This window comes from Anser cygnoides, chromosome 5 (genome assembly GCF_040182565.1).
Source record: "Anser cygnoides isolate HZ-2024a breed goose chromosome 5, Taihu_goose_T2T_genome, whole genome shotgun sequence".
Lineage (NCBI taxonomy): Eukaryota > Metazoa > Chordata > Aves > Anseriformes > Anatidae > Anser > Anser cygnoides.
This window is the reverse complement of record NC_089877.1, coordinates 15,059,264-15,084,464: the sequence shown is the minus strand read 5'-3', so window position 1 is coordinate 15,084,464 and position 25,201 is coordinate 15,059,264. Positions and strand designations below refer to the sequence as shown.

Genomic DNA, 25,201 nt, shown 5'->3' with positions numbered 1-25,201 from the left:
AACGCTACGGCAGGGTGCTCAGGGAAGCGGCTTCGGGGGGAGCTACAAGCAAAACCCAAAAGGCAGACAAGGCCTTTCTAAGCAGAACATCAAGGTGGAAAAGGGCTTTGCCTCAGTTAATTAGCAGGTTTCTTAGCAGCTCCTTATTGTGTTCTTTCATCTTTCAGAGACACCATGTACCTCCGCATTCAAAGAGCACTTTTCAGGGAGCCGACTGCTGGATCACCTCAGGTGATGCAGTTTTAATGTATGTCCTGGAAACATTTGCAAAGGACTATTAAAGAGAACCTGACTCCAGAAATAGATTTTTTCCTACCTCATTTTAATGTATTGTAAGGTATTTAATGTGTTAAATACCCTTCATACTCTATTTTCTAATTTTATCTGTGTCTGAACAACCGTTGGCTCCCATCTCACATGAAAGCGCAGGATCTCACAGGGAGATTTTTTTTTTCTATAATTGCACAGCATTTAGCACAATAGGATTGTTTGTGGTTTTATTGAAAGGCTAAGAACTAATGTAACTAAATAAGTAGAAGAGCAATAATGCATGTTATATGAAACAGACAACCAAACAGCAACACAACAAAAATAAGGATTCAGGAAAGAAAATGGAACACCTTTCAATTACATTTTTGAAATTGAAACTAAGAAGTCTGAGGAAGCATTTCTATAAGCTAGGATTCACATCAGGGGAAAAAAAAAATCCACAGCAGGATGATAATCAGAAATAAGAAAAAAAGAGAAGTGTGACATGCAAAGCAGACAAGGGCAGCGTGACAAGGTCTCTGAACACTTCACAACCAGCAAACATTTCTGTAGACAGCCAAAGACACTGGTGAATGCTGTCTTCCCAGACCCAGCTTTACAGAAAAAAAAGCTGAGGCAGAGGTTTTTGTTCGAAGTAATGAAAACCTACTCACAAGTCAGAGAGAACATACACAGAAATTTTAGTTTCTAGCCCCAAGCCAAGGACAGCATTTGCCAACAGCTTAGATAAAAGGCTCAGTTTCAACACTGACTTTATTCATCTTACCATGCATCTAGCTGGTGAGACTGCCTAGGAAGAGAAGATGATCGAGATTCAGCAACATTATGGAGACTTGATAAATCTCAGAAAGCAAGAGCTGCAAGCAACTGAACACATATAGCTTATCAAACCCAACAGAGCACTTGGAGAAATATACAAGTAGACTGGTTAGCTCCAGAAACTTGTACAAGACTTGAGGTTTGCAAAAACTGGCATGATTCCCATCTTGTCCCATCTCTGTTCCTCCACTCGGTCACACAGGATTCAGAGACCAACTCCAGCCATGGAAAAACATATCCATCCCACATCCTCCTGCTCTGTCACTACCCAGGTCAAGAGCTCTGCAGTGGCTCTTGGTCTAAAGGGCAAACAAGGTAGGAGGTGAACACCATAGGTACACCTGAAGCAACCTGCTAAGCGGCAAAAGCACCGTAATATGATATGTATACTTACAGTTTTACGTTCAGTTTAAAGACTGAGACCATGCTTATGCATATTGTTCTTTGATTCATTTCCCCCTCCCAAGCAACTTCTTTAGCTGTTTTCCTCTGATAGCAGTGCCATCTGCCCTCTAACCTGGTATTCCTACCTTTTGTGTACCAGAACTTATCCCTACTCCCATATAGTAGCATCCAATCCATTACGTGCTGGTTATGAAAAAGTACTTGGTTGCTGGAGGGAAGAGATCACATGGTTATAAGGAAGATTACTTCAGATAATGAACCCCAAGGTACTAGGAAGAAATTAAGCCCTGAACACGAGCTCTTCACATGACTGTCCTTTAACAGCTTTCTCTTTCTTCAATCAAGTTCCGGGTGAAATGCCTGTTATCACAGCAGAACTAATCTCAAGTGAAACTAAACCCCCCAACATTTCCCAGGAACAGCCTGGCAGAATATGCAAAACTGTACCAGGCCTGGGAGTGTCAGTCTCTGGCAGAATTTTCCATGCTCTAATTAAAGAAGCATAATCTGTAAAATCATCAGGCACATGCTGATGGGTATGAGCATGTTGCTGCATGGATGAGGGACACTGACAGCATTCATGTTACCAGTTGCATTTCTAAGATTCAAGCACTACAAGCAACTTCTCAGAGACCATTTGCTAGCTTCAAGTGAAGAAGCAATTGGCTCATGGAGTCTTCATCATTGCAGGCCTTGAAAAGGATAGACACGTGCCAAAAGTGACACAAGTATAGCTGATCTTTCTGTGGACAGACACATGACTAGACACCATTCTGCCCTCCTTTCAAACCTACAGCTATACTAGGCTCTCCTTTGATTTGTTTACTTTTTGGCTTCAAAGGGGGTTGGTCTCTCTCTCTCCATAAGCTCCATTTCACTGGAAATCATACCAAAGATCAATATAAACCCTGATAATATGAGACCCTGCTAAATAGGTAAGTAGACACAAGTCACAGAAAGCACTCCCTGAAGCTCTGTGCATTTAAGGTTTGTGAGTCTCTACTAGCAATAAATTCCAGTCTTTAATTCAGAGACAAAAAGACAATGTTATCCACAGTCAGTTTGGATGCTTTCTCCAAAAGCAGAGTTAAATGTGAACTACGGTTCACTGGAAGCTAGCAAGCTAAAGGGAAGCTGGGTGATGATCTTGTTACTTATTTATCAGTGCCTCAGGACTTGAAAGTAAAGCAACACCTGCTTGGCTAAAAACTCAGCCCAGAGAGATGGGAATGATTTCCCAGCAGTGTTATTGAGCCAGAATGTCTCTGGATCACAAGCAATGCTTTGCGCAGAACATCACATAGATAAAAGAGGGAAGGTAAACGCTAAATTCTAAATTATGCGATCATTGGATCTAAACAATGCTGGAAGGAACAAAGGCCTGAACTTTTAAAAGGCTCAGTTCACATTCACATGTCCAAATAAAAGGTCAGATTATCAAAAGTCTATTATGCATCCAAACCTTTTGAAACAAATATATCTATTAATGCCACAATAAGAATCAGTAAGTGTGGAGAACCTTTCAAAGTGACTTTTGTTTGCTTATCGAAAAGGGGCACACAAGGTCTAAGAAAATCCAGCTCTAAGGTTCTCTTGATAATTGCTCTCAAGTCTGAAAGGCTGAAATGTGTCACACTTTCAAGCTCAATACAGCTGCTCTGAGCACACTTCAGTTAACTAGTAATATCAATCAGCTAAACATTATTTTGTAGTTCTTGGCAATGATCTATCTAAATACCCAAATGGTAAATTGCACATTTTATGACCCTTCTAAATTTATATATTGAAACTCATTTCAAATCATCTTCCTCCAAGCTAGGAAGAAATTTAAAAGAAAGTAGATATTTTTCCCTATGCCACAAAATAAAGGGATGACCAATGCAAAGATACTTACATAAATGCGATGTACACAAAAACATTAAAAAGACCTTTTCATTTGAATTGGCAATTTTGCTAAATCATGATTTCTTTAGCTTTAGTGTCATCATACACAAAGAAATACATAGGTAAGATGTTGTGTAAAGCGTTGTTCCATTCCATCAGTTACATTCAATACTGGGGATCAGCTGGCCAAACGTGTGTTTTTCCTAACATATGGCCTAATTACCATTTAGGCTACTACACAGTAATCTTTCTATTCATTAGCACAAATAGTCACTAGAGCCCATCCGCAAATTCTTATTTGATTAAATATCTACCCATATCTGTCCGCATAATAGAGAAAGATACCAACAGTAGAATCTAACCCAGCACAAGACTCTCCTGTTTCTTCTCCATCCGTCACTTGGCTAACCAGGAAACATTAGATTCAGTAATGCAACTTGTGCAACCAGACCCATATCCATAATTCCAAAACTCAAGTTTGATTTTTTTAAAGCTCACGGAGCTTCTCATTCACTCTTAACAGCTTCCAGCACCTTTACCAGGGTGATCCTGCTGCCTCATCTTGTTTGCATAGCCACACCTGTGGTTTTTTTTTTTGTTTGTTTGTTTTTAAAGCCAAAGAAGAAAGGCTAATTACCCAGTTCCCATAGGCTATATGGTAAAACGAAACCAAGTCTGAAAGCCTTCAGCCAAATTTACAAGATCATTTTGTGCATTTTTTCTTAGTACATTTCTTTGGATGTAAGCAACAGTAATGCAATAAAAGAATGCCAGGATACCTGCAGAAGACCAACCAGCTCTTTGCTCGCTCTCAGTAACGATACACCCAGACAGGTAGGAGAAAAAGCTATTGACAAGATTTGACCCAGAATTGACAGCACTCCAGACATTGATATTGATACTACATGTGCACGGCCTACTTATCATAACTTGAGCCATCCACATTCCTTAAAATTAAAGCATAAAACTAAGCAAGTGATTTTCACAACTTGAGTCATACCTTAACTACAAAAGTCTCATTTATCTATTGCTTGTCATCAACTTAAATAACTTAAGAACTTAAATATTCACAAATTTTAAAACATAAATGAAAAGCTATTTACTGCTCCTCCAACCAAGGGACCTACAGATAGCCTCTAATCCATTTGGTTAGTCAATATCCATAAAGCACTTCAAAGATAAAAAGCAATGTAATGTGCCAAGTATTACTACTGTGTAACCAGCAGCTCAAAAGCGTGTTGCCAAACTACAGCAATAAGCTTGTCCTTTTCAACCTGTTCATAATAATTATGGCTGTTAACAACAGATATTGTCCAGCTGAATGAACATGGCGAGACTTCAGCAAACAGCTCTCATCAATCTGACATTCTTAAAAACGTCCCTTGCTAAATGTCAAGTGAGATTTCTAGAGGGAAAACAGAAATGCCTTTCTCCCCTGAAAAGCACAAAGTCTATGCAGATAAGAAAAAGTGAGACAAAAGTGGAAGCAAAACTGTTTTCAAAAAACCTGTAAAATTACTGCCAGCTACACAGACTATTAACAATACAGATCTAATTGTAAACAGGAAAAGGGAACAATTACAGTGCTGGAGTCTGTATCTTTGGAATATAGACCCTCTTTACATCTAAGGGAAAAAAACAGGAGAAGATAGTCATTTTTAACTCACATCTCTGTTCTATTGTTTTAAGGAGTTGTATGGAAGTAGATTAACATGCAATCAAATTGTTTCTTCATTTTTAACTATTTTTTTTTTTTAAAGGAAAAAAGGCCTTAACTTGTGGCACAGAAGTAAACCATGGCACAGCTTCATTAGGAATTTATCCTATATGCACAGTTTAAATACACAGAAGGATTATTCTGAAGTGGCAGTTTTAAAATCCAGTTAATTGAAATGCTGTGTTGAACTGGACGACTTCTATCTCACAGAATACCCCATATCTCCTAGATACTTTCCCATATGAAAATGTAATGTATGGGGAAGCACGAGCTTTATAGCAAGGTATGTGTTAGCCCAGAGATGTGACTAACCCAGACTTGCCAATATCTTTATCACTTTCTGTCTGGAATGTATAGATTTACTGATTTTAAGCACTAAGGTGCTGAAAGAAACATTTTCCAAATTGTTATGAAGTGCTTTAAAGGGATAAATCCCTAGTGTGCCTTATTAGCACCCATCTTCCCCCTTTCCCTTGTGTATATTAGAAATAGAATCATTTCCATCATGTGAAAGCATCTCATTACTACTAACAGATGTATTATGGTCATATGCATATGGCTTTGATTTGTGCCATGGCCTTTCACATACATATAAAGCTCTGGCATCAGCAGCCATTTACGCAGCTGCCACAAGGAGTAATGTGTTTTCAGAAAAGCAAAGGCTGATGGTTCTCAAAATTTTGACGGTGGAAAGAAATCCAGAAGAGACATAGGCCTGTTTCCATAATGCTTTTCAAGATAGCAAGATAGTCCCTTCAGGTCTTCTAGGCTTCTCTAAGCTTATAAAACTTCAAGGACATCTCCATTTTAGCTGCTTTGTTTTTTGAAAACTGATGACAAGGAAAGGAATACACTTAATTTCAAGGTTGAGTCTAAAATTAATCATGCCTACATTAAAACAAGTAGAAGAGTTTTTTTCCATACTGCTGGACTCATAAATTAGTGAATTATAAAATCATTCAGTCCATCAGTAAAGCAAACCATTGCATTTCCTACTCCAATAACAGTTCTACACACTAGGCAAGTATAAGATACCATATTGCAGGGGTCGGGTTGATTAACACAAAAATGAGGAAAACAGTTATTCAAATTCAGTCACACACTCCTATACTGCTAGTGAGGTACACTAGAGGTATATAATCACTTTCCAAATCATTAGAAACTGAACATGACTGGAATTCTGATCAAGACTTGGGTATCATTTTTATAATCAGAACGTTTATTTGGACATGTTTTAGCTTGAAATAATTGAACTCACTCCAATTCAACATTTTACAGCTGTGGAATCTGCAAGTTTAGCTTTTTCCTGTAGCACTTAGGTGAAGGGCTTCATTTAGTACAGAACTGAAAATTTCAAATCTTCCAACTTTAAGACCTTATGACTTGAAAAGAGCCTTGCAAACAAGGTCCAAGTAAAAGTAATGGGATTATATACTCCAGAATATACATCAGTCCTGAAAACAGAACTTTTGAGCAGGTGATACTGATTTCAGTGGGATTTTACTGACTCCCAAGAATAATTAATCCCATTAGCAATTCTAGCATAAGCAGCCAGCCAGACTTACTTGTCCCTGAGCATCAACTTACCTCCAACAAAGTCTGCAATCGCTCCTCTACTCAAACTGCCAATACAATTAAACAACTTCAGTAAAAAAAAAAAATAATAAAGCCAAGGATGTGGCAAAACCCACGCACGCTTCAGACAATTCAACATGAACATACTCTAATTGCTCTTTCATTAAAAAATGAAGACAACTAAATCCCCCAGTTTATCTGTAGCTTATCGGATACACAGGATATTTTCTTCCACTTCTCCTAAGCATACGAGGCTGCTAAATTGCTGTCCTGAGCATATCCAGACAAGTGTGAACTTCATTGGTACACTATAGTTGAAATAGAAAGCTTTAAGGATGTGTATAATATGCGTTTGTTAACAAGCATTATAGTATAAGAAGTTATACTAAAGGAGAGCAAAATAACTTACATGTATTGAAGTTGTATGAAAAAGGTATGCGCATGACCGGGTATGGTACCTTCAGGTGCTCATCCCAGATACACTTAGAACAGAGTTTACATTGAATAATGGTCTCTCTCTCAAGGGTAACCATTCACTGTGCGTCTAGAAACTAAACAAGACACTCTGATTTAAAAGCACTTCGTGCATCCAAGGCACTGTCATTTACTTTCTGATGATCTATATTAACTAAATCCATCCTGGCAAAAGAATCTTGTGGTAGAGCAAAAAATGCAGAAAAGAATGGGGGCAGGGGGGAAATCTGTTCTTCCACATAGGAGAGAACTCAATTCTTAGAATTTTAAAATATTTTCATTGCCCTGAGATATAAATAACCATCATTTATCATTTACCATAGTTGTAAGATTGTTTTAGATTCCTTCATGGAACCAAGAGAACTTTTGCATTTCTCATATAGATAGGAGAAGAGATGGCTTTTTGTAAGTCTGGACACACACAGACACCTGACCAGAGTGACTAAAGCATTATTACAAAGTTTCCTAGCATTTTCTCTACAGATTAAGGCTTTTTTTTTTTTTTTTTGGGCTGTCCACTATCTGAAATAAGCTTAGATTTTTGTTCTGTTCAATTCCTTCCCTATACAATGAACTGATTTCACTAAGGTCAAGTTACTTCCATCGGTGTCTCTTCTGAACAGAGTGTGCAATGCCCTCAATTTTAGGGCTTTTTTTTTTAAAAAAAAAATTCAGGTTAAAAAAAGGTAATGAAATTAAGCTTCTGTACTAGAGAAGCTGTTATAAGAAAAAGGAGGGAAGTTCAGAGGTAATGAACACATTTTACCTGATTTTTATTGGATTGATGTACTTGCCTGTAAGCATATAGTCATGTCAGTTCACACAGCTAATGAAATAATTAGTTATTAGATCAAGTACCTCATGCTTGCTTAGGGGAATTGTTTTAATGAGGTAAGCAGTTCCACAGCAGGAGGCCATCCTTCAGAACCACAATGGGCCCCGCAGTGGGATCACCCCCAAGCTGCAGGGAGCACAGCCCCAGAGCAGCAACCAGCACCTGGGGGCTTCCTCCCCACCTCACCTGGCTTGAGGCTGGGGTTAGGCAAGAGAAACTGTGCTGACCCAGCACTTCAAGCCCTCTCCACTGGTGATTTAGGGTTCCCAAGGCTTATGCTGCACCAGGATAAACTGGAATTAGGATTGATGCTTAAGAGCAATGCATAAAAGAGTATCGGGTCACCGAGAACACAAACAAAAATTGATTTTTAAACCATCTACTTTCAATCAGGATAAAAAGTCAGTAAGGAGTCCAGAAAAGACAGCAAATGGGAAAGAATGCAAGATTTCAGAGATAGGGCTCTTTGAAAGGGTGTCTTAATGCTTGGCTCCTGATACAATCTTTGAAAAAGGCTGCCCAGAGAAAACACCACTCAGATCTGCTCATAGGGGTGAAGATGCAAAGGACTCTGGTAAGCAGAGCTTATGGCGAATTTGTGGGCACAAAACGGTGGGAGGCTTGCGGGAAAGAAAGAACATTGGTACCAACTCCTCAGTTGAGGCATAACCTTCTTTCCATAGACTGCAGGAAAAATTAAAAAGAAAAGGTCATCCAACAATGCTGATAGTTGTTCACCTCATATGTACAGGAATTTTTAATGTTTCAAGCAAAAAAAAATTGCCTCTGTAGTGAAAGTGAGTCAATGTGAAAGAACACTTGAACCTTTTGAAGAAATACATGTGCACACATTTTCCAGCCATAGACATCAAAATAGGGATGCAGTTCTATGGACTCTGCTATTTCCTGACCAAAATCTGGACAAGTTAGCATCATACACTGCTAGAGAACGATTAGCAGCAACAGTGATGTTAGTATTTATGAATATTTTAGATCAAAGCATGAAGTTACCTCAGGTTATTTCATAAAGCAAGCTGGCCCTAAGTATTTTGATGCAAACCTGGTTCTGAAAGTGCCAGAAAATCTTAACAAGACTAAACTGTTATGAAAAACATTATTTAAACCAATTGGATATATACAGAAGATAGTAGGGTTATCCTGAAGGATTCACAGCTTCTTCACCTTACTCCATTAGGAAAAAAAACAACTTTATTTTAAAACTTTATAGAGGAAGAATACACACTTGTGAATGCACATGTTCTTTCAGTTTTGCCTCACGTCTAAGAATTGAAAACTTCAAAAAGTTTCCTCAGCTCCCATCTCATAAAAATTTTAAGTGCTAAATGCATTAATTCCCAAAAAACAGAAGTCAAAGTAATCTTTCTGAACCTTCTGTCCCCATTTCACACACTTGGAAACAACCTCTCCTGAATACATCACTGTGATATTCCTCTTACCCAACATTGACAGAACATTATTTCTTTAAGGCTACCAAAAGTTTATTTACCATTCTAAATCTATTTTTTCCTAACACAACAACAGAAGTTACAGGGTAAGAAGTTATACTGTTGTTCTATGCATCAATTCTATAGATAAAATCCCAAGTGTAAACATACTTGCTCTTTAAGGAACACATATCAAAAGAAAAAATACTTTTTAATCAGTTTTCTACTTTGGGGCCTTCATATCAAATGGAATAAAAAATTACATCCCAAACAATAAATGCTTTGGGATGATTCAGTAAGTCCTACAGGAGAGTGCTATATTAATTGTTTTATTATACTCCATAAATTTACAAGTAATCATCACGTCATCCTATCACTCTTCCATGGATGCCCATAATTTTCATATCTATTAAATGCCATAGGGATTGTTTTCAGGGGGCAGAGTTTCCTCTAAATTCAAACTGTAGATTCATGTACTGCAACCTTATTTGCTTTAAAACTCTTGCCACAAGGGTCATTTTGCCATCAAACTTTACAAATATACCCTTTGCAGGAACCAGCTAGCTAGATCGCTGTAGGGTCTCTAAGCCCTAATGCTGTTGCAATCTCCAGCTGTTCTGAGTTTCACCTGTCATTGTCCTCAGAGCAGTGTCAGCCCTCAGGCTTCACCACGCAACTACAGAGCAATTCAAGCAACATGACGCCTGCCTAGGGTTTGTAATATTTATCTTTATTATTCAAACTGATCCCACACTTCTGTTTTGGTTGTTTCCTGCCCTCAAGGGAAACAAAGTCAGCCCTGTGATTCCAGAGAATGATTTGTAACATGATGTATTAATATAAGCTCCAGTACCAACTGTGGCTGGAGCTTCACACCCACTGGGGACCACAGGCCATGCAAAACACTGGAAAGTAAGACATGACCTCCGATACAGCAAGTCCACACTTCATGGCTGATTTAGTGAGTCAGCTCTCGCTTAATGCTTCTCAAATTATTCTTAGACTATCCAGTGCAGAGGAGAATCAGTCAGAACTTGCTTGTGTATTTGATCTCCACCTTCACAGAATCACAGAACAGTTTGGGTTGGAAGGAACCTTAAAGATTACCTAGTTCCACCCAACCTGCCACGGGCAGGGACACCTCCCACTAGAGCAGGCTGCTCAAAGCCCCATCCAACCTGGCCTTTATACCTTCACTAGTGCAATGCAAGCAAGCACATAAGTGAAAGAAAAAATATGAGTTTACAATGGCAACATTAAAAAACAAAACCAGACCTAACCTTGCTAATAGTCTTGATCCTCGTAAGCAAAAAGGACACAAAGGCTCCCTCACTGTCTTGACTTTGTGACCCCACTTTTATCTTCCCACCTAACACTGATGGCAGCCACAGTTCTAGCTGGGGATCAGTGCAGGTAGTTTGGCTGTAGGTGTCTCAAACATGATCCAATTCTCCTCTTATCTCTGTTCTGCAGTAACACAGTATAATCTTAAATCCATTTGGCCACTGAAGGCGATGTAGCAGACAGCAGCAAGGCAACATTACCGTTCTTATCCTCACTCCTGCCTGCAGAGGAGCAAATTAATAGAACAACTGTGACTGAAGGTCACAGGTTTCAGAAGATCATATACCTGAACAACAGCCTTGACCCTTACTGCATTGCATTGACTGTGCATCCAGTTTTGTTCCAATACTGCAGATTTAAACAGTACAATCTCAGAATGAAAGCATTGCTTTGTATCATGAAACAACTGAATTCAACAATAAATTCAAAAAAAATGATTACTGCTTGCAGAGTGCCCGCAAGTAGAGACTGAAAGCCCGAGCAAATAAAAACATTTCTTCATTTTATGAAAACTCAGGGCATTGAATATATATAATGAAATGTCATTAAAGATATTTGTTACTGTAATACAGAGAAAGTAAGTTAATCAGAAACAGCACAAGTGCCAGGAGTGCACAAGGTGGTGGCAGGAAAGCTTCTCATTTGTCCTGAAGGGTAGTAGCCATGCACTGAGGGAGCAATATACCAGCTTAATGTAATAGTTTAATAACAGCTTTAGTAGTTTATAAAGTATATAAATCTATACATTCTTTACCCTATAGAAAAACAGGTCAGAGAAAGCAAAAGCAAGACTAATCACAGAGCATCTGCATATCATTACAGTAGATCAAATATAAGACCCTACTTCTAACCAAAGATGCTTCAGCTTTTATAACAGCAACAGTTACAGAAAGAGAGCATGTTCCCTCCAGAACAGCCAAAACGCCATCCTAGAATTGAAGGCAGCGCATATTTCCTATCCTATTGGGGGATAAGTAATATTCATAAGTACGGTAGAAAGAATAAACGATGCAATTCAACGACTTTCAATCTGGGACAAAAGTAAGGACAAAAAAAGTTTAGGTTCATACATCCCCTATACGTTGACTCCTTCTCAATATTAACCTCAAGCCATAAAGAATAAAATTGAGATCCTAGAGAAGTACAGACAAAATGGAAGACACAAGAGCTCAAGTAGGAAACCTTAAGATTTGATGTTAGAAAGAAATACGACAATTTTACAGTATTCCTCTTCTTGCCTGAAGCGTATTTATTACAGCTCTTTGCTTTTACCAACTGTATTAGTTTTTTAGTAGGTACTACTTCTTAAAACTTCTTAAACCTTAAAACTACTTCTAAAAACTAGGTGCATATTTGTTTTTAGAAACTGAAGCAATTAAAGCATTTCCTTTCTTTTGTAATATTAAAAATTCAAATGAAGTATTACAGTAACAGGGCAACTTGCAGTCCCGTTACTAACGATGATATAAAGCCTGTGTAACCTTAAATTCTTAATGTTTTCTTGTGTCACTAAAATCAAAAATAACACCAGAGCCTTTTGAGGAAGATTCATTCTTCTTCCTCCAATGACCTTTTCTCCAGTGCTTCTTGTACTGCTCATCACTAGGCTTAAATAATTAAATGTGCCTAAGCCTGAAGTGATTGCACAACTGCACTACATTTAAAAAAGTAGGTAGACGGTATTTTGTAGTACAACTGCTCAAACTGACATCTCATTTGAACTACCTTCCCATTTACATTGCCTGAAGATCTGGACAAGAACATGAAAGTGACCAACTACAATTAAACAAAATAGAAAAAAGACTGTCAGCAACATTCAAAAGTGAAATAATTTTAAATGTTTCACGCTCAGGCATAGTTTCTGATAAAAGCAACATTCTTGTACAGTAGATGCTTAGTCTGGACTAAATACTCTTAGGAAATTACTTATGATACATTTCTAGATAGATGTTATTTCCTCAAGTATTCATAGATTTAGAAAAATCACAGCTTTCCAAAATGCACTTCCTCCTCCTCAATGTTAACACACTGCTCAATCCCACTAGCAAGTGAAATGTTTGTGAATGTCAAAGTAGTAGCTTTATCCAATTCTACTTCCTTTGGATCCTCAAAGCCATCATTTTAACTAGAACATTTTTCTCCTGAGGTTTTCCTCCTCATACCTGACTGCATAAAGATAAATGTCAGGGAGAGGAGAGAAGCATAATTCCTGCTGACCACACCAGAGGCAGTGGCTCATTCAAACTGGCTCATCTCCAGCCACAGACAAGAAGATAGGTCTATCTTCCAGCCAGATTAGAGGTGAAATATGTTTGGCTTCTCCACTGCTATACCCACATCCCAAAAGCTCCACTTAAATTCCAGATGGAGTAATCATTGAAACTCATATGAGTCACAGCAAAATATTTATGTAATTTCCAGTTTTAAAAAGTATTTTGGACAGTCCTCTTACTAAGCTTCCTGTCTCTCTGCATACCATCAGGATCTAGTAGAGCACACAATTCATATGTTATAGGTTCAAAGACAGACTTAACACTACTACGCTTGGAGACTATCACACAAGTCTTTATCACATAAGTCTTCACAAGAAGGCACCAACAGGATCAAGGAAATTCTACCCTCTGTTATTAAGTATCTAATGCTAACACCATCCATACAGGAAAACATGAGAATTGGCAACACTTGCCTGGTGGTGAATACTGTCCTTGACAGGAAACAAAGTTCAGATGTAAGTAGAAATGGAAATACCCACCTCTGTAAAAACAGAACAAACCTAAGGCAGTAATCTCCAATTTTGGATGGTTCATGTATTACAAAGTGGTATCCCCAAACCACATACTACAAAACTGAGTCCAGTAGCCCTGGAGGCAGATGTAGAACTTCTCCATTCATCTAAATGAAAAGAAAGATCTTGCACCTCCGCCTACTTCAGAAAAAGAAAGAATATAAGAAGAATTAAAACAGATTAAGAGACTCTTTTAGGCAGCTTAAGACCCTTAAGCACACGTTCCCAAGCCAAGTATTTATAATATAAGAAGTCTTCTAGTTACCTCTCTCAACTGTCACTGTTTTCAGTATTGTATAAAGCTGCTTAAACTGCAAAGCTGATTGTCAAGGGAATCCCAGTTTGAACAGATCTTTTGTGGTCTGAAGGGCTGCGACTCCTGTATAAGGAGGACATCAGGTTATTCTATCGAGCCCTGAATATCAATGACAAAGGAGAAAAAAGAAAGCTAAGAAGTCAGGCTATGCTGCCTTATTACCCAGCTAAATTCCATGGCAGTTGCATGGCAGTACAGTGCCAAGAAGGACTACGACAATCCCTGCTCCCCTGAGGCCACTTTGTTTTCCAGTAAGCAATACAGACACTCGCTGCAGGTCACAGAAAAACAAGAGGTGCCTCTGAGTAGCTCTGCTACACACAGCCCATTCTGCTAAAAGCATCCACTGGTGGTTCAGTCAAAAAACACATGGCTCAGGCTCATATGAAACTTGATGCGGAGAAAGGATGCACAGTATTTACTGCCTGACAACCAGATTACATTAATCCAGTTCATCCAAATTATTTGCATATTCTAGAGCTGGTAGAGCCATTCATGAATTTTCGTCACAATCTTCAAAGCTTACAGAACTAAGTTATTCAACGAATCACGTGGGTGCTTCTGAAACACAAAAAATTAGAGTCTCAAACATTCTAAGGACTACTTCATGAATTCTTGAAGTCTTAATACTTCATTTTCCAGATACAAATTAAAATACCTACCCATTAGGTTAGATTACTTATTACCTCCTTTATGATATAAATTTTCAGTGTAACCATCATTTAATTTAAACGTTATCTCTGGATACCTAGGCTTTTGCATACGTATTAAGTTACCTCCTCCAAATGCCTCAGAGTCTTCCTGAGTTCAGCTGATCCAAATCTTAACTGTTATGAACCAATTGCTCACTCCCATAGCTGTCCCAATAACCCCATTTCAGCTCAGGTTTTGCGCATATCCATGTCACTTCTGACTTCATGAAGCTGCTTCTTTTCTTGCACCTGCATCCATCTCTAGTTCACATGCTCCCTTCTCTGAGGTATGGTCTAAACTATGTATTGCAACTCATTTGTTTTCAGAACGAGACTGCACTTCCACCTGAGAGGAATGATTGCACAGTTTAGCAGATAAAGAACATGACTTGAATGTTTACAACCCTGGTAGTATTTCCAGGAACATACATTCTTCCTCCATATTTATTCTTACTCAGTGTACATTCATTTGCTTAAGGACCTGTACTTGAATTTCCTATACCAAAGTTCAAGGCTCAACTCTCTAAGCTTTTTCAAGATATAAATCCCTTGTAGAGTTCTGATAATGCCACTCCTGTTACTAGTCTTGCTTTACCTACCTTGTTCAAAGCAGAAATGCAGACTTGAGACCCAAGTGGTATTTCTGTAGTGTAGGTGTGAGATGCTTAAAGTAGCAAAATTTGACCATAATCATTCTGTAACCCAATCTTCCCCACCCAAACTGCTGCAACTTTCATCACGTGCAAAAGCAAATGTTTCTTCAATGCATTCCCCACTTGTACCCTTACAACATTATAATTCTACTTTTATTTTCAGGGTAATCTCTTAATAATTTTCCCTTCCTACTTTGAGTCTACCCATTCCACTCTTTACTATCCAGCTTTTGCTATTGAATCTTCTGCTTTCCAGAAGCTGGTTACTCTTGCTGGTTTGGTTAGGAAAGAAAATCTCAGGTAGACCATTTCGTTTCTGAGTGCCTCATTTTCTTCCTGGACTAACTCAGTCAGGGTTTACTAAGAAAGTATTGGTTTACATGAAATGCACAGTTACTATAGCGAGTAACTCCAGAGAAAAGCCTATAAATAAAAATAGGTTGAAGCAAATGCAGCCTCAGTATGAGAGTCTCTGTAGAAGGGGCTCATCTCAGCACATACACCTTCTTTGCCCCCTTAACTAAAAGCTGCATGATGTTGTCAAGAGCACTTCAACAGTGAACAGCAAGGCAGAGGAGAGGAAATCACATTACATCGGCAAACCAGTAGCATCCTTGGCTTTACCTAACAATACCAAAATGATGTCATACTGGTTTATATGGTGATCCACCATATACGTAGCATAGAAGCATTACTTTTCTCTCCCATTTGCCAATTTCTTTCTTGGACAGCTGAAAAGACAGGAAAGATAGTACATTGGTGGACAAGTTAGAAAATAAAAAACAAAATTACACTGAAAATATCCCTACTGCTTGATTGCCCCATGTTGCATCAATACATTTTTCTTCTGCAACTATAAAATAGCTCAACTTTAAAGCCCAATGGAAATGAATCTGGCCAGAGATGTCAAGGGCAACAAGAAGGGCTTCTACAAGTACGTCAGTGACAACAGGAAGACCAGTGAAAATGCAGGCCCCTCTGCTAATGGAAATGGGGGACCATTTCCAGGCACATGAAGGAGAAGAAAGTCAACAGGAGTAGTGAGCATGGATTCACCATGGGGAACATATACTTGACTGATCTGATAAGCTTCTATAATGAAAAGGCCAGCCTGACAGATGAGGGGAGAGCAGTGGCTTTTGTCTTCCAGGACTTCGGTAACGTCTTTGACACTGCCCCCATAAGATTCCCACAGAGAAGCTGAGGAAGTATGGTCTGGATGAGCAGATAGGGAGGTAAGTCAAGAACTGGCTGAACAGACAGACCCAGAGGGTAGTGGTCAAGGACGCAAAGTCTAGTTGGAGGCCAGGAGCCAGCAGAATACTCCAGGGGGCGATACTGGATCTAGCCCTGTTTAAACTCTTCATTAACAACCTGGATGATGGAGCAGAGTGCACCCTCAGTAAATTCACAGAGGGCACAAAACTAGGGGGTGTAGCTAATTCACCAAAAAGCCATGCCGTCATCCAGCAGGACCCTGACAGGCTGTCAGACAAAAGTCTCAACGTTCAACAAGGAAAACTAGAAGTCCTGCACTTGGTGAGGAACAACTCCAGGCATCAGCACATGCTGCGGGCCACCCGGCTGCAAAGCCGCTTTGCAGGAAAGGACCTAGGAGGCCTGGTGGACACCAACTTGGTTGAGTCAGCAGTGTGCTTTGCCACTAAGAAAGCTGCATTAAACAAAGCATCATCAGCAGTGCAAGAGAAGTGACTCTTTTACTCAGCAAGGGTGAGGCCACACCTGGAGTACTGTGTACAGTTCTGTCTGTCTCTCTCCCCCCCAGTCCCAATTTATTCCCCTTCCACTTCACTTACACATATCTTTTACCTCATACTAATTCAGGTATCGAGGCAACCTCCTGGTCGGAGGTTGGACTCGATGATCTTGAGGTCTCTTCCAACCTAGAAAAATCTGTGTGAATCTGTGTATTTCAGAGGAGAAAAACTAAGACAAATATAACCTTGTTTTTACTCTTATAAACATGACAAGTAACAGGACTGGACCAGACAGCCTCTAATTACTGCTGGACTTGATGAGCACTTGACATAAATTTAACCTACAAAAACAACATCCTAAATTATCAAAAAGGTAGAAAACTAACAGGCCTAATGGAAAACCTCCTTGCCACAGAATACAAGCTCAAAGCTACAACAAAAATACAGCAACAGAAGCCTGTTGTATTTGCAGTTATGAGTACATGAGTCCTGGTTTAAGCATGCTTTTGTTTTATACTGATGTCTCTAAAAGCCTTTGCAATGCACAAACAGCACTGATGACTAGTTGAGAATATTCAGCAAATTAGAAAATAATTGTTGTCTGTACAAAAAGTTTCTGCAATACACACTGGCAAGAGACCAAGATCCCTTGCTACATTTCTGCCTGCACAGTATACGTTCTAAGAAATTCCTTCAGAAACTGGGGGCTTTCTGCCCACCACTCACCTCCAGAATCAGTAGTATTCTGCCATACGTAACCCCGGTAAGTTGATCAGCAAAAGCTCTTACACCTCAACATTTCTGCAAAGCACCAGCCTGAACAACAACAGCCTCTAGAGGCAGACACCTGTGTAGGTATGCCACACTCTCCTTGTTTCTGAGTGCTGCTACACCAAGTCACACACACACACCCTACCCCAAACATGATCTTTTGGATTTGTTTCATAAAAACATTAGGAACTCATTCTACTAAAAAGATGCCTTCCTAGTTATCTCAGTCTATGGAAGTCCAGATAACACCACAAAGACTATCTTCCCTAAACAATCTGACTAACTGTCTTTTTGAAAAGCTAAGAATCTAAGGAATTTCCCAAACAATTTTCACGTTTCCACGCAGGAGTATTGGAAATAGGAACCTAATTGGTTTTAATCAGCTGATTAAGATTTGAATTTATTTAACAATTGTTTGCCAGACCAGGAACTGGCTTTTGTGTTCTGAGCCTCTTTCATTTCTAACCTTATCCTTTGACACTGAATGAAAATGAACAGGAAGGAGAACGGTGTGGAAAAACAGCAGCTTGGCTGCAGTCAACTAACTTGTCAATTGAAAGGTTATTACTTGTAGCTTCATATTTTCTAAAGTAGCTAAAAGCAGTAAAATTTACTTACTATCAGTTACTCTTGAAGTAAGAGATTTAAGAACACTACTCAAGGGAATTTCCTGTTGATTACACCACTTGCAGTTAGAGAAGTACAAATTCATAAGTAGTGTCTGTTTACTGACAGACTACTCTTTTCTGGTTCTGTATTTCAAAGGCAGGCCCAATGTCATCACATTAGTGTAAGGTAATATTGCAGACCAACACGATGAGTCAGCAATCAAAACGACATGTTCTGCAATCCCACTGAGATTGTGCTTTTGCTTCTAGTCCTGGGATTGCTGTCACATCTCCTCTCCCCCATCCTCCCCCTGCTGTATGCTGCTGCAGAGCTCCAGGACTGACTTTCCAGTTGTCAGCCCAGCTTGTTCAGAAGGAGGAAGGAATTCATGTGTAAAGTACCCCGGGTCTCAGAAACACAGAAGCATGTGCTGGAGAAGCTTAGTGCCTGGTTGGCTGACTTTAGCAATGAGAAAAGGAAGCTGCTCAACTAACTGGAACTAAACAAAAAAGAAATTTCAGGTTTTTTCATCATCTACTTATTCTTAAAACAACTTTTAGATAATGAAGCTCAAGAGTCTCTGTACCTATGTTCCTGCTCATCACAACAGCTTTGCAGGCCTTCCTTTCATATTTCAGCAAGATGCTGGAACACACAATAAGAAGTGGAGTGAGCTCACACAAGCATCCGAGCCATACACAGAAGAATACATCCTCCACGCTAGGGAAGAGTGAAGGCGTTTGGGGCATTACGCTATTGAACAGGATTAAAATGGAAGGGTCACCAAGATGAAACACTGAAGTGAAACACTTGACTTTCCACAGTTGGTTTGTTTTTTGTTTGTTTGTTTGGTTGGTTGGTTGTTTTTTTTGTTTTTTAAATGTGCAGTTAAAAAGAAGAAGAGCCCAACTGCTGCTAAAGCCTGTTCACACATTAAAACCTGGCAGGACTGAGTATTATCCATTCCCATTACTGCCATAAGAATATAAATGGTATTAGAAACCGGAACTAATCATGTGATATAACGTTATATTATAAGGGGGAAGAAGCACTAGGTTTCCTCTTCAGTGAATATGTTAATATGTACAATAAAAACCATTTGCATTAGTCTGCAGTATAAGCAGATAGTAAATACTATACCCACAAAAATCCACACTAGTCCCACTTCTGTAAGGTTTGATGATCAAAGACATAGATGAAAATGACATCTGGACACCATATCAAGAGAGCAGTGACATCCTTTCTGTTCCTGCATACAGATGACTACCTTTCCCACTTAACTTCGGGCATACAACACTACTAAATCGCATCCAACACACCAGAACACACAGAATTACTAGTGGAGCAAACGTGTTGTCTTCGCCCCCAGAATATAAAAGTTGTTTCATTTCATTTCCCTCCTGCTTCATCTAATGTCTCTGCTTTGACACCCTGCCTTATACCTGAATTCTAAAAATGGAGCAAGGCTCTGAAGAGCTTCACCCCCCTCCCCCTCCTTTCCTCTCCCCCCCCCCAAAAAAAAAAAAGCACAGAGACTCTTCCCCATCATTAAAAGATAGCTCACTACCTAGCAAAATAGATGCATGTGCTACACGTGATGGGGCTTGAAGAAAGTACGATGAGGGAAAACTGGCAAACTGCATGCTGCCCAGGAAGAGATTTCTTTGTCATAATCAGACAGTAAAAACACGTGCAATACAGAGCATCACTTCCAGAAAATGAGGGGAAACACACCTATAACCAGTTTTTCTTTCTTCCTTAATCCCTCTTTAAAGCTATTATGCAAAACTGATGGGAAGCAGAGGGACTGACTGACAGGATGCAATAATGTAAAGTGATTTGATTACTCTGAAGCAGAGCCTTTTCATTAAGTTTTTAGCCTTGCAACACAGGATCTATTACAAGAAGGCTCATTACACTTTTTTTGTACCAAATGAATTAAAGGTTTATCCTATTTGATGTGTCCTTGTACAAATCTTACGCAACTCCCTTTTTCTTTACATACATTACACATGTATACATATAAGCCCCTCTAGCATCCGATTTAGTAGAACTATTTTAATCCATGTATTTTTACATAAAGTAATCAGCTATGCAGCAGTCTTTCAAATAGATACCATATCCTTCAATATTAGTCATTCATATTCATATAATTGAGAAGGAGTGAGTGCCTAACAATTCCATTTGGAGAACCAAGCATCTTTGAAATGTATTTACAGATGGTTTTCTCACCTCCTTGGGAATGCTAAGTACTATCAGTGCAGCAATAAAAAAAAGCTCAACTACAAGAGCTCCGATTCTATTGTAATGCAATGCTATTTTATTTCTATTAAATAATGAAAAGACAGGAAAAAAGGCTGCAACAGTCATACTGTACCCACAGAAACAGGATGCTGGGGAGTCAGGGGAGAAGAGCCAGATTTAAACACTGAGTAGCATCACAGCCATATGAATGAAAGATCAAGAAATATTGGAGAGCCGTGAACCCTGCTGGGTGAGACATTCACTCTGGCTGCCTTAATGCCTGGTAGGCACTTCCATCCCCAAAATTAAGGGCTCCACAAAAACTCATTTGTGATTGGCACTCTGTTCCAGAATGAGTTATTATTGTTTAGCTCTACATATTTCATAAATTCTGTAGCCATTCTACTTCCACTAACAGCAGCAGAAGCAGCATTTTACTTATATATTCATCATTCCAGAGCTGACTGAAATGCAGAGAAAAAGCTAGACAAGATTTATGAAAATATGGAGACTTCTACTGACCACATTACATGAGCTTTATTTCTTGCCTATTCTAGATCCTTTCCAAATATTTTAAGCTGGTTTGATGATAACAAAAAACCTCCCAATAAATTCTAATACCTTTGAAATGAAAGGAGCTTTCTAGTGCTATTCAAGTAATGTTTTCCAGCACTACTATCATTATTCTGCAAGCATTTTTGCTGTGCAAACAGCAGGGAAAAGAAAAAGGATAAGAAAACAAAAAGAGGATACAAATCATAAGCACAGAATTTACAAACACCACACTACATGCCACCTGCTACTTGTGTTTCATCTGTTTTTCAAGCCCAAACAAACAAGCACAATCAGGCTAGGAGACAGAAGGGGTAGGCAAACCCCTGGATTTACCTTTTTTTTATGGTCCCTCTGCAAACTTCTCCAAAAGAAATGTAAATTCCTCTAGCTGCACTCGATTCTTCTTGCTTTTCTCTCTCTCGAGTCACACAGAAGCAAAACAATTAGTTTTCAGAGGTTCCATTTACTGCTCTTCCATCCCCAGCAAAATGCGTCCAGGAGACTATGCCAAAAGTAAGCCCAGAACTCAAAGGCAATTGGAAGAGGGCACGTAGGGGGTTGCTGAAGGACCAGATTGCAAAAATTCAGTAGCTTGAGCACAGAAATATCCTACTGCACAATATACCTGGCTTCTTGCTCACCAAAAAACTGTAGTGCAAACTGTCAGTAGTAGCCTCCAATAGCTGCTGTGTGTGCTGCAGATGGTACGTCTCACTGTTACCTTCCCAGATGGGTAGAGGATTCAGAGAGCAGCAAAACCAGGGGGTCGCCTCCAAACCAGGTGGATTGCCAGCCACTCATTCGCTCAGTCCAATTAATCAAGACAAGAACAGCTCAGTCACCAGAGGTATCTCCTTCCAGGGTGCACAGGATTATGGCAAGGTTATTAATCTTGCTTTGCTGCATCCCCCCCACCCCCTACATTCAGCAGCCTGCACTGAGATGATTGCCAGCTCTGTCTCTGTCCCTGTTCTACTGCATTTTGCTCAGCCCTCTGTTGCTGCAAGTGAAACACAGAGGAGGGAGGAATACTAATAAGGTGGTTAGCTACAGTTTCTTTAAGGCATTCTACATACTGCCTGAGCGTGTATATGTGCATGTGTGTGCACGCATGCATTTTCTGTGGGGCAATGTGAATTTCTTTGTGGCTGAAATAGGACCTGATTCTCCATCAAAGTCTGAATTAATCTGGATTATCACTTAATGAATATCAGAGCCAGCAATTGTATTTTTCTTAGGATAAGAGGAGGGCACTAAATGCTCTAGCAGATTAGGAAGGCAGTAATGGTAACTGGGGGGAAGCAGGGGGTTGTGCAGAAACCACACCATGCCCTGAACAGTGCATTTGGTTATAAAATGTGTTCCAAAGCGACTCAGGCACTGTTTTAGAAGTCATTCTTATATCCTGCACCAGTCAGATTTTTAAAATCAGCACTATATTATCCATCTCTAGATTAGACAGCAAAGTCAAATATTTTTAGAAAAGAAAATTTCTGGCAGGAAAAGGAAAATTTAGAAAGTTGGCTGATACAAACATCCCACGCTGCATTTATGAAGGTGTTTGAAATTCTCTCCTTTACCGAGAACTGTTCTTCTGAAAGCTTTCACTCATGAAACGAGTTTGGTGTTCTCAGTCCAGCACCCAGAACAGAGTTGTCACGTATTCCTAAGCAGTTGGTGTGCACTGGTATATTAACCTGGGTATAGCTGCGGCAGGTAGAAGTCCTCGCTGTAATTCACTCCCACAAAGTACGAATGCAGTTCTACTGCCTTTGCTCTCCTGCAGGTACTCCAGACCGTCTGCAGCGGGTTCAGGATGCAGGGTATCCACAATTCCAACCTTTTGCAGCAAATGACACTTTCACACTCCTTCAGGAACCTAAAAGAAAAAAAAAAGACATTCTTCAGAAGCATGTTTATTTTTTATTTTTTTAAACCATAGTAAGTTATATCTTACTGTGGGACCGATAATTCTTTATCAACTTGCAGCTCAGTTCAGGGGCCTGAGTAACCAAATATACTTGACAGAGCTCCCTATTCAATGAGCTACATGAAATGAGTTTGATGCTTTGTTTCACAAAAAGAGATACCACAGCAAAATCTAGCAAATAAACTGTTTAAATGAGCAGAGATGGAAGCGCTGGTGTAAATTTAGGCAGCCCTGGTGTAAATTTAGGCAGCCCATCCATAGGCTAACTGGCAAGAAAGCTTGGATATACCAACCATGCCAGTATTACTGTTACTTTAGCATAGAGGACTGCAATCTAATATGGCACTGTTACCACAACATAAGAGCTTTCTGGTAAGCACACACTGCAGTTTTGAAAGCCAGTGAACTTAAAAAAAAAAAAAAAAAAAAAAAAGGAGGCACAAAAAGGCTGGATCACCATGGTATCTGGAAAGGGAAATATAGGGCACTGTAGGGAAGTGTTTCAGAAGATGGAAGACCAGCACTGTTCCACTAATCACATTACTCACTTGGGCTTTTGTGCATTGTTTCAGCTTAACCTGCAATAGAATTTAAATCTAAAATGATTTATTTATTTGGAAGTCCACAGAACTAACAAGAGACACAGTAAATTGTATTTTTTCTTCATTTTTGCTGCAGCTGTTTTTCTTCTCTCCTTCAGAAGTCTCCTCCTATTCCCAACACTGCATGACACCTTGTCTTTCTATTTAAGCTCCATAAGCCAAGAAAACAGTATTCTCATTCATCACAAATGTAACTGAGCCTATCCACACAGGAATGTGAACAGATAGGAGCTTGGACTGAAGACCCATCTAGCCAAAATTTTGTCTCTGTTAGTCACCATCACAGAGAAACACGTGATCAAAGTAGGCAGATAGTGTTATTTCCCCAGTACACTGACCTGACCCTCCATTTTCCATGCCAAGAGGAATTGCAAAGTCATAGACAGGAGCAACTTCCTTGGGTACGCTACTCACAGCTTCATAGGCTTCTCTCATACCCTGCCTGGACTTTTTCTTTACAGTGTGGAGCCCTAATAGATTCACCTGTCCTTCATATTGAAGTTACTCTACTTATTTGAACACTTGTCACATATCTTCTCCACCTCATGCAGTATACAAAATGCCACAGGCATGCCACAGACTTATAGCACCACATTGGCACTTTGTTTTGAGAAAGCATCGCCCAGAACATGTGAAGTTTCTGCTAAGAAAGCAGCATGAATGCTTTGGCTACTTTCAGAATATTAGCTTTAGCAGTGATGTAACATTTATAGTTCTAACTAGTCAACTAAGCTTCTTATGAAAAGACCTCATGTCTAGAGGAAAGTTCCCTGTCTGCAGTCTTTCCCACCTCCTTGAAGTTGTTTTTTCCAGGTGCAGTCAGTCTTCTGAGTGCCTTTTTTTTTTTTTTCCTTAAGTTACAGAAATAATTCAGCCAGTTAACACATCTCATGTTTACAATCTCTGGGATCTGAACAACAGCAGACAGAATTAAACTGACTTGCATTCTAATTTCCATTCTGCAGATTACGTGTTAAGGAACTGGGGAAAAACAAAAATGAAGTGCTATTCAGAGGGTACATTACTGTTAGCAGTATCCTCCAAGTACTGCTCACCATAATGCCACAGGTAGAGGCAAGGACCTCTGTCCTACCTCATCTGTAGTTACATCTGTGTTACAACTATACCACCCGCTAATGACTTCCACGTTAATCAAAATGAATAAACATCCCTTGCATTTCCAAAGGTTGGTTGTTTTTTTCATTTGTTTATGAACATCTAACAATTTGGACAAAACAGCTCATCAATCCACAGACTACTGGAGTCTTACAGACATCTTTGTTTATACTCCCACACGATGCTTAAAGACGGTTTACAAGCATAATACCAACCAAGCAAATACACCACCCCCTGCCCAAACGTCTTCAGCTCCCGCTCCATCTGGCCCCAGCCTAGTTCAGCTGTACCTGCTGACCCATCAGTCTCACACCTCTCAATCCCAATGTTGTCTGAAATTCCGCACAAGTTAATCACAAGTTCTTATTGCTGAAAGTCCTTACCAAGGAAAGCACTGACCTAGTACAAAATAATAAAGTGCTGAAGCAAAACGCTACCAAAA

The 25,201-nt window shown here is 39.5% G+C and overlaps 1 protein-coding gene across 14 annotated transcripts in view; it reads right to left on the bottom strand.

Annotated features, from left to right (window-relative positions):
- Positions 1–25,201, bottom strand: part of LRRC4C (leucine rich repeat containing 4C) — a 741,859-nt gene that overhangs the window by 492,451 nt on the left and 224,207 nt on the right. For all 14 annotated transcript variants that reach the window (XR_010831629.1, XM_066997157.1, XM_066997151.1 and 11 more), the window contains one exon: positions 21,445–22,990. The gene's annotated coding sequence lies outside the window, so the exon portion shown is untranslated. The remainder of the gene's footprint in view (positions 1–21,444; positions 22,991–25,201) is intronic.